Source organism: Lygodium microphyllum, unplaced genomic scaffold (genome assembly GCF_053477565.2).
Source record: "Lygodium microphyllum isolate KBCC unplaced genomic scaffold, Lygodium_microphyllum_v1.1.10 scaffold_31, whole genome shotgun sequence".
Taxonomy (NCBI): Eukaryota; Viridiplantae; Streptophyta; class Polypodiopsida; order Schizaeales; family Lygodiaceae; genus Lygodium; species Lygodium microphyllum.
The window spans coordinates 15,830,194-15,840,826 of NW_028229514.1; the positions used below are offsets into that span (position 1 = coordinate 15,830,194).

The 10,633-nt window shown below is 39.2% G+C and overlaps 1 pseudogene; it reads right to left on the reverse strand.

Moving 5' to 3' along the window:
- Nucleotides 1-5,994: 5,994 nt before the first annotated feature.
- On the reverse strand, nucleotides 5,995-7,139 carry LOC148009352 (germin-like protein 8-2 pseudogene; annotated as a pseudogene).
- Nucleotides 7,140-10,633: the final 3,494 nt, after the last annotated feature.

The window sequence follows — 10,633 nt, forward strand, 5'->3', positions numbered from 1 at the left end:
TTATGGGCTGCAATATGGGCTACAAAATAGGATTGAAGCAAGGGTGGACATAAAGTACAAAATAGTTGCAAAGAAGGTTAAGCCTATGGATTTGTCTTTACCACCTAAAAGTGATGGGTTGGCTGAAAAAGTGACTCGACATCCTAGTTTACGGGATCCACATGGAGTAGGACATTAATTTACAATTGAAACTTTGCAAAAGTTGAAAATTGGTGATACAAGCTTTCTTTTACCTGTAGAAATGGCTTCTTTCTTGGAGATGTTGGCAAGGCATGGGAAATCCTTTGCATTTCAGGCAAATGAAATTGGATGTGTTGATCATAGTTGCACCTTTGGTGATCTTTGCAGTACCTCATGTGCCGTGGAATTTAAAGCTTATTCTAGTACCTCAGGCATATTTGTCTAAGCTACTTGAGCTTTTGAACGAGAAGATCATGATGTGGATTTTGGAGCCCTCTTTAGCTCCATATTCGAATCAGTGGTTTACTGTTCCAAAGAAGAATGGTTCTTTGAGGTTTGTACAAGATCTACAACCAGTTGATAAGTTCACCATAAGGAATGTTGAATCAGGCTCGATAGTGGATGAATTTGTAGGCAAGGCAATTTACTCTATTAAAGATTTATATTCATGATATGATCAGTTCTAGCTTGCATTGGAAACCCAGAATATCACCACCATGAAGACACTGCTAGGATTGGTTATTAGGATGTGTATGCTTCCACAAGGAGCAACCAATTGAGTGGTGCATATGGTGAATGCTATGCATAAAGTTGAGGGAATATATTTCTCAGTCGACCTTACCCTTTCTTGATGATGTGCCAATAAAAGGTTTATGATATCCATGAGAAGAATGAAGAGCTGAATGATCAAGGATGTAGAACATGTGTGGTTGATCATATTATTGATTGTGACACGATTTTGAGCCATCGTGAAGAAGTACATTTAACTCTATCTAGAGAAAAGTCTGTTTTTGGAATAGAGAAAGTATTAGTTGTTGGGCACATATGTGGACTATATGGGAGAAATCCCTCACCAGTAAAGATTGAAGCCATAAGTAGGATGAGAGAGATATGTTCGAATGTATCCGAGGTGAGAATATTTTTGGATGCATGTATCTTTTACTTGATATGGATTCCACATTTTCCTCATGTGGCTGAAAGTTTATATCAACTCTTGAGAAAAGGGCAAAAGTTTTGGTGGGGTAAACATCATACGAAAGTAGTTTAGAAGTTAAAACACTTATTGATTTCAGCTCCAACACTAAAGAGAGAAAATTATGAGAATGGGTAGCCTATTATTCTCACCGTGGATACAAGCCCAATTGGCATTGGTTGGGAAGTGGGCCAGGATTATGCTGATGGGAATATGTATGCCATTTGGTTTGGAGAAAAGGTCCTCAGTGAATGGCAATGGCGGTATTCTCAGGTCAAAAGAGAGCTTTGGGGTGTTGTGACAACCCTTAACTATGATAGGGGGTATGTTATGGGAGCACATGTAGTGGTAGAGACTAATTGTCTACCTCTATTGAGCATGATAGTAAATTGCTGAACTCCTGATATTGCCATGTTACAGTTGATTGCATATATAAAGTCACTTAACCCTGATTTTTAGCATTTGCATGTAGAGATAACCCCATGGCTGACATGCTTTCATGAGCAAGGTTTAAAGATGAAGAGGATGATGTGGTAGGTGCTGAAAATGGCTTCATAACAACAGGGAATGAGTATGTTGTTACTACAGGTACAACTCTTGTAAGAAGGATTTCAGTAGTAAGAAAAGAACTTACAACCATGAAGAAGAGATGGATAGTAGAGAGAAACCATCATCAATATTATGCTTCATTAAGAACACGATTTTTGGAAGAGTTGTATGAGGATGATTGGCTAAAAATAGAGGCCAATATCTTAGCCTCATGAGAAACAAGGATGAGTGATCTAAAGCTGAATTCAAAAGGATTAAAAGAAAAGCTTATGGGTTTTTCTTGAAAGACCAATATTTATGGAGGCATGCAAATAAAAAGAGAGGAGCTCTAGTACGTGTATTGGGAGATACAACATCTCAACGATAGGTGATGTAGGAGTTTCATGAAAGCTTATGGGTTGGACATAGAGGAGTTTGGGGCACATTTGCCAAGGTCAGAGAGAAGTATTGATGGCAAAACATGTATAAAGATGTGGAGCATTATGTGGAATCATGTAGCATCTCTCACATGTATTCCATGGTAAAGCACAGAGATGGGTTGCAACCGACCTATCCATTGTCTATGCATTACAAGTGGGTAGTTGATTTGGTTACTATGCCTAAAGGTTTATGGAATATGATCTTGTGCTTGCATAAGAAAACTTGACAAATAAAGTGGAAGGTCGAGCTCTTAGTACAAAGACTACTCAAGAAGTTTGCAGATTCTTATTGGAAGAAGTCTTTTTGCAGGTATGGTTGTGTTGGCAACGTGGTTGAAGATAGAGGAGAATTGGATGCAAATGAGGCTCATCACTTATTTTCACAATTGGGTATCGAGCTGGCTTTAACTTCAGCCTATAATCCTAAAGCAAATGGCAAAAGTGAATTAGATCATCAACCTATGATTAAAACATTAGCAAAGTCATGCAAGGGCAATATGAAAGAGCCGCCAAGATTGTTACCCTTTGCTTTGTGGGTTCATAGGACCACTCATAGTGCAATTACAGGGCATATGCCTACTGAATTAATGTATGGACAACAACCAATCATGCCTATTGAGGAGACTATTGCTACTTGGAGTGTTCTACCATGGGAAGAGGGTTTGAATAGAGAAGAGTTGCTGACCTTGTGCATTAGACAATTAGAAAGAAGGCATGAAGACATTGAGACAACCATGAAAAAGCTGAAGACGACAAGGATCAAGAATAAGAAGAGGTTGGAAAAGCAACAGAGACTTCAACCACGAGCTATACAAGAAGGGGACTAGGTACTAGTTTATGACAGTAGCTTGGAAAATCAGCATAATGCTAGTCAGAAGATGGCAAAGTGGTGGTTTGGCTGATAAGTGGTAAGGTTTGTTTTTTATAATGCTACGTATGCACTAAATGAGATGGATGGGATAGCTCTAAGGACTTCAGTGGGCTGGAAAACGTATCAAGCTCTTTTAACATAGGGAGTCTTTAGCATATGAGTTAAAAGAATTGGATACTGAGCATAAACATGAGAATATGAAAGAAGAAGAGGTAGAAGATGAAGACATTGACATGGCACAACTAGATACTTCTTCTGACACTACAGATGCATAAGACTTTGGCACATGTAAGAGGATGTGTAGGTTAGGAGGGGATGGATGCCGTGCCGCTATGCCATCAGAGTGTGTAAAACTCTAGAGTGAAGCTTTCTTATTGATCTAGTAAGCAAATGCCATTTTAGTCATTAATGTTAGTGTCTGTAGTGTGGATGGTTCAGAAATATTAGATTTTTGGACAGTTTAGCCAATTTTTGATATTTAAGATATTATCTCTTGTAAAAATCCAAAACTGTAGACAACTTCTAGAATAGGATGACATGTAAAAGAAAGTAGTTTAATCATTTTGAGATGATTTTATGTAAAAAGAAGGATTGAAAAAATTGCGCGACGCGCAATCATTATTTTAAAGCAATGAACAACACTTTGAAGTGGGAGATGAAGGAGTGATATGCCAGAATTCTGGTCACGTGTCATGCTATTTTACGCCCCTTTCAAAGCCAATGGAGGCATCAGATTGGCGGTTTGAGCAGCATAGAGGAAGGTATTGTTTTATGCACTTTTTTGTCTACAAGAGATTTATATTCTCATAATGGAGAAATAAACTAAGAGGCTTCATCTCTGTGAGTATTCTTCTACATCTTCTATTTCTTTGAGCTCCTTCTCTTTCATCTAATCCTCTCCTTGAATCTCCCTTCACCCTATTGTCTCTTACCCCCATGGTAGAATTTCGACCCCAAATGCTCTAACACTGCTCCTAGCTCCCACATATGACTCCACCCATCATCCTATCCTCTATCATGCCATCGTGCCACTTGCTTCTATGCACCAACATTGCCTCTTGCTCTTCATCCTTCCTTGACCTCCCTCTGTACCTCACTATCTCATCACTTGCCACCTGCCTATGGTCACATCCACCACACTCTTGCCATTGCTACTAGTTGTGGCCTTGTGCTCACATGTGTAAGAGAGCATCAATCAACCTTCTCTATCCACTAGCCTATTCATATCTCCTTACCTGCCATGTCGACAACTCGCTGCCCATGCATCCCATCTTTCCCACCACTTGCATGTGGCCTACAACCTCACAACCAAGGCCTTCCCCTACATATCTTATCCTCCTGCCATCATCCGTGTTACCTTCCCATTTTCCATTCTAGTTGGCCACTCCTACCATGGTGCCAATGCCACACTCCCCACTCTTCTCCATCTTAGCATTCTCCACCACCCTGCCAACAACTCAATTGGTGGCCTAATGGTCGTTGAATGGCTACTAGGCCCTTCATAGTGTCCTTCTTTTACCACTCAACATCATCTCCTATGGCTCCCCCTTGCCACTATTGCCAGTCACCATCGTTCTCCCCATACCCATCTTCACCTCCCTCAATCTCCACCATGACTAGTGCCTACTTCTCTTATCCACCTCCTCCATGCTACATGCCACAAGCCACCCATCCGCTATCTCAAGTAGCCACTATCATCCTCCAACCTCTTCCCACCACAAGTTTCCATTGCCCTATTGCATCTACCGCAAAGTTGCACCACCATCAACCATCAAACACACTCACCCCTACCACATAAATACACAAACACACTCATACCCCACCACCCACATTAACACATAAACACATCACACACACCACACCACATGAACATCATCCCATGTACACACATAGACTACACATTCCTCTTTGTAGGGGGATATAAAGTAGTAACTCATTTCCTTGCAATTATTTTTAAATCTTCCTCTTTTCTCCATTTAAGGGGGGATGTTGGAAGAATATTCAAATATCTTATGTAAGCCTTCCAAAGTCAATAAATATTATCTACTCGAACTCTTCTCATTTATGATCATCTTATCATGTAGCACATACCAAGTGCATATCGTTTTCCACTAACTGCCCACCTTCCAGAATGACCTCTTTATGAGGCATGCTTGTATATAAACACTACTTGTACAACAATGAATACAATTAAGCTTCAATCAAGTGTTTTGTTTTCTTGCACTCTTGCATTCTTTTCTCCATTTTCTTAGAGTTGGTTTTAGAGTGTGAAGTAGCCTAGGGGGGTTTACCTATAAGTAATCATCTATATAATGTGCATTCAAAGGATATTAAGAAATACCCTTTCTTTATATGCTATAAGATCTTAAAACGACTCCTTTTCCTTTAGTAAACTTATAGCTTTTTTAAATTATAAATTAAAAATCTAAATTTTAAATATAATCTTGTAAATTTTACAAAATATAATACCCTTTCTTTTGAACTTATGTAGTATCTTACATGTTCAATAAAGGAATCCTTGGGGAAGCAACAAAGTTAAACATGCATTAGTGCATTTACTCCATACAATTATAATCGCCTTTATTGTTTGAATGTGTCTGTCTTTTCTATATGGTGAAATTATGCTCGCTAACATAAAGACTTGATATGTGCCACATTGGCTAGTGACACCTAATCTAGTGGCTGTAGCAAAAATAATACTAATAGTAGCAAAGCAGAAGGAGAAATCAAAGTAGTAGTCACAATCATAGTAGTGGTAGTAGTAGCAGTAGCGATAGTAGTAGTAGGGAAGTTTAAAAATTCCATAAGGTAGTAATAATAGTGATTATTGTGATATTTATGATAACTATATTGCATAGAAGGGTTTTTCTTGCGTAACGTTATTAGTGCTTCCCATTTCGATAAAATTTTTCATAAACAAACTTAGGGAGCATGGAACATGAAACCTCATATTTTTGTGACTTCTTGATGGTTTATTTTTTATGATTCTCAAATTTGTAAGTGTTGTGTGTAAAAATAAGGCACAGTATTGAAGAAAGGTAATGGCAACAATATGGATTCTTTAAGAATAATGCCTAAGCATATTGATTTGTATAGCAATAATGTGTTAACATAGTGCGACATATATCAGGATGTTTTTGTGACCTCTCGATCGATGGATTACTTTTTATGATTTCCAAAACTGTGGTAGCGACTCTTAATGAGGTTGTAAACCTCGACTGTGTAGCAACGATGTGTCGAGAGGGTGTGACACGAATTAACATGATCACGGCAGTGTGGTGGCGACGCTTTTAATGAGGCTATAAACCTCGTCCTTCTCGATGGCGAAGGCGGTCTGGAGCACGTCCTCGGGCAGCGGAGGCTTGGCGGCGAACAGAGCGGGGGCGACCTGGGAGGTGCCCGGGTTCTGGCTGTTGAGCGCGGAGATAGCGAGGGCAGGCTTCTTCTTGTCCGGGTTGATCTGGAAGTGGACGAGACCGCGGGGAAAGACGAAGAGATCGCCCTTGTACAGGGTCTGCTGGAAGAGGGTGTTGTTGGTGGTGGAGACGAAGCCTACCACAAGCGTGCCCTCGGCAAGGAAGAGAACCTCGGTGGCACGCGGGTGGACGTGTGGAGGGTTAAGCCCACCATTGGGCGCGAAGTCGATGCGGGCCACGGACAGGCCTTGGGTGTTGAGTCCAGGGAAGGTGAGGGCCGACGCCAGCTGCACAGCGGAGCCGAGCGCCTTGTTAAATTGGCCTTGCTGGCGAAGCAGAGGAGAGGCGAAGTCCTTGGCCTCCACTTGTTGGGGATTCTTGCACAGCAGACCGTTCACGGTTGTGATTCCGGCCGCCTGCGCCCACTGATCAGCCACGCAGAAGTCCTGCAAGGGGTCCTCATCCGCCGCCTCAGTGCGAGTTATCGGGTCGACGAGCTGCTGCGCCAACGTGATAGCTACAATTAGCATAGCAAGCTTAATTAGTGATGATGCCATGGATACAGTATTGCGTATGGTGAGTGCAGGACGGTAGATATGAGAAAGCAGGGGTCCGAATGGTTCTCTAGTATCTAGTTAACCTCTTCCGATCAGCGAATACTGTATAAACAGATCACGCTTTTCAGCAAGCACAAATGGGGGTTTCTAACGTCTAGGAATGAACAACTGCTGCGCCGGTGATCGAATGGTGGGAAGATCGAGCCTTCGATTCCATATAAGTAGTACGAGCTAGATGCGTGGATAATCGTCCGTATACCAGGTCATGAGCTTGTTTACCAGGTCTTTCATGCTCTTGTGGATCCAATCACGCGGGGAGGTTTTTCGTCGCACAGCAGGTTTTATCCGGCCTGCATAACATTAAAATAAGAGACTCTACGTTTCAACTAAGTTGTATGCAAAAAGTATTTATCTTATGTAAAATACATATGAAGTCGTCCTTCACTCGTTCATGGAATGCTTCCAGTCGCTCCGGCCTACGACTTGGTAGTTCATCGTTTCTCATCGGCTTTCTTGTGACACGGGTAGGTTATTGAAGTTTTCCAACGTGTACGATGTTTTTCCAAAACGGATAGAAAACATGTTTTCATGAGCGTGGCCCGTCTATGGCAAATGGCCACTACAAGGTGTGAGCTTGGGGATTTTCATATTTATATCATTAACCCATCTAATAATATGATTGGTAGGATAAACTAATGCTATTCTTGTAATGTGTTGTAATGAACCCAAGGTCAAGTGTTCTATTCTTATGGGCAACAATATTCTACAATGTAACAAGGTGATGTAATCATAAGGGCCTACCAAGGTAAAAGTGGAGGCTTAGTTCAGATATAATAACCACACGGGAAATCTACATAGGAATAGTTGTAAAGGTGCTAAAATAATAGAGAAATTTGGATAGATCTTAAGAAATAAGTTACTCAAATTACACATATCAAGTTCTTATTTTGCTCAGTGTTAACTTTTTATTTCACAAGTTAATAGTCAGATATACATAAAGATCTCTTAAAAATTTATCTATCATGTTATATTATATATATTTGATTTGATTTAGGAATTTTCTCAACAACTCTATCTGTGTGTGTGTACACGTGTGCATAGATATGTGCAAGTGGAGGATGGGCTTGAGGGATTCACTACATATATATCCTTTGTATCACATGCGTTCAAGGCTTGTTTATAGATAACCTTATCGATGAATTTTTCTTGAATGAAACCGAGAGAGTTCACTTAATAGAACATGTAAGGTACCATACGAATTCAAAGGAATTTGTATTTTACTTAGTAACATTTTTAGGTTTATTTTTACAAAGGGGGTTTTTCAATTATTGTTTGAAAAAACCCCTAAATTTAGTAAAGGGGTCATTTTATAGCCTTACAGCATGTAGAGAAAGGGTACTTATTAGTACCCTTTCAACACACGTTATATAGATGATTTTTGATAAGTGCACCCTCGGAAATAGAACACAATGCTTATTTATTAAATGTATAAGTAACTCTTTTATATGACACCCTTTATATATTAAAAATGTATAAAAATAGTATTTTTAAAAGCACTTTTTTTTGAACCCATGTGATACACACATATATTCTAGACTAACCGCCTTGAGGGAATGGGCAATATATGTGTAAGTTACACATGCGTACATATTTATATGTGTGTGTAGACATGCATATGTATGGATGTTAAAGATATAACCTTTCCAAATATCTATGCATATAGGGATATGTACTCATGCATGCGTACTAACAAAATAGTTATCAAGGATATTAAAAAGAAGTTCAAAAGATTTCTATAGCTAGGTTTTAACACTTGCAAGCAGGCATCTTCTAAAATAGTAAAGTACTTATTGATTGTAATGCAACTCTATTACACTACACAAACAAGGTTATTTGAAAACAAATAAGGAGGTAGTTAACTTTTGTGAACATCAACCATGTGTGCATATGGGAAAGTGAAAAAAGCTTAATAAACTTGTTTTATAGAGATCTTTGCATTGTAGACTAATTAGACATCTTTTTCGTTGAAGATGATGCATTAGAATGATGATAACTATGAAATTTTCTTTATAATATCATATTTATGAGTGAACAAGAAAAGTAGCACCACATTATCATATGCTAATGAGATCCTTTAAGACATATCTTACTTGCCCTTTGTGTGTAGTGTATATGAGAATGTAAAAGCAAACACATACACAAGCGAGACCTCTTCATTACAATATATCCTTTGGCAAGTAAAGATTGTAATTACTATTTAACTTGTAAGAATTTTCTCTTGTTAGTGGGGTTTCACTTCCTAGCTTGAATGCAAGAACTAAAAGCTTAACACCCATACAATAATGGAAGTGTATTTGCCACCGGTATGTGGCTTCTATGTCGTTGGTTAGATTTCCTAGATAAAAGACCAAGAATGGTAGCTCCTTTTGCATGTTTTAATAGTACACATTGTGGCATGGCATTTATTGGGCCCCTTATATTAGCAAATACCACTATGCAACTCATGATCCTAGTAGCTACTACACTTGCATGTTTGGTTGGATGGACAAAGACCCACGTAGACTACTATGGTAATCTCTCACTACAAGGATATAGGATAATAATGACCATCATTTCCGATGCAAATTAGCCGCGTTGTTATTAGCGTCGCAAATGCGATGTAAATAGTGACGGTAGTCAGATGAAAAAATGCAACGCGGCATTTTGCACAAAAGAGCGAAAGAGGGAGGAAAAGAGAGATTGATCTGCATCTTGCATTTGAGAGGGAGAGAGAGAGAAAGAGAGAAAGAGGGAGAAGGAGAGTTTCTCATTGGCGCTGCCGCCATTTGCGAAGAAGATGAGGAATTGCACGAAGGGAGAAGAGAAGCCGCCATCGTGAAGAGGAGCTACCGAATCCATCCTCGGACCTTTGCGGTGAATGCATTGCTCCCTCTTGGTTTGTTTTTGTTTTTTCTCTTTTTGTTTTGCTTGTTTTTGTTAAAAATGATGTGTATTGAGAGAGAAAGAAAGGAAATGAGAGAGGGAGAGGAAGAGAGAAAAAGAAAGAAGGAATGAGACAGAGAGGGAATAAACATGAAACATAATAAAGAAAGAGAGAAAGAGAGAGAGAGGAAGGAGAGAGGAGAACGAATGGATAAAAAACAAAGAGAGTAAGATCTTGTTCTTTAATTTCTTATTTTCTTGTTTGTTATAGTAGTAGTAATTCTTTAATATCTTCTTTTCTTGCTTGTAGTGGTAGTAGCAGTAGTAGTAGTAGTAATTCTTTAATTTTTTCTTTTCTTGTTTGTAGTGGTAGTAGTAGTAGTAGTAGTACTAGTGGTAGTGGTAGTGGTAGTGATAGTTCTTTAATTTCTTATTTTCTTATTTTTTGTTGTTGTTATTATAGTAGTGGTAGTGGTAGTGGTAGTGGTAGTAGTAGTTCTTTAATTTATTCTTTTCTTGTTTTTTTTTTCTAGAAGTAGTAGAAGATATATATATATATATATATAATGAAAGGTGCACCTTTAGTGTGTTCGAGAAGGCGAGTACTAGTAGTAGTAGTGGTTTTGTGCACTACCACGAGACGGAAAACACTTCGACATAGGGTAGCTACTCCCTCGTCCCCATACATAGCATAATAGCCTTTACATACTGTAGGCATGAGCCTTGGAATACGGGTGCTACTCCTC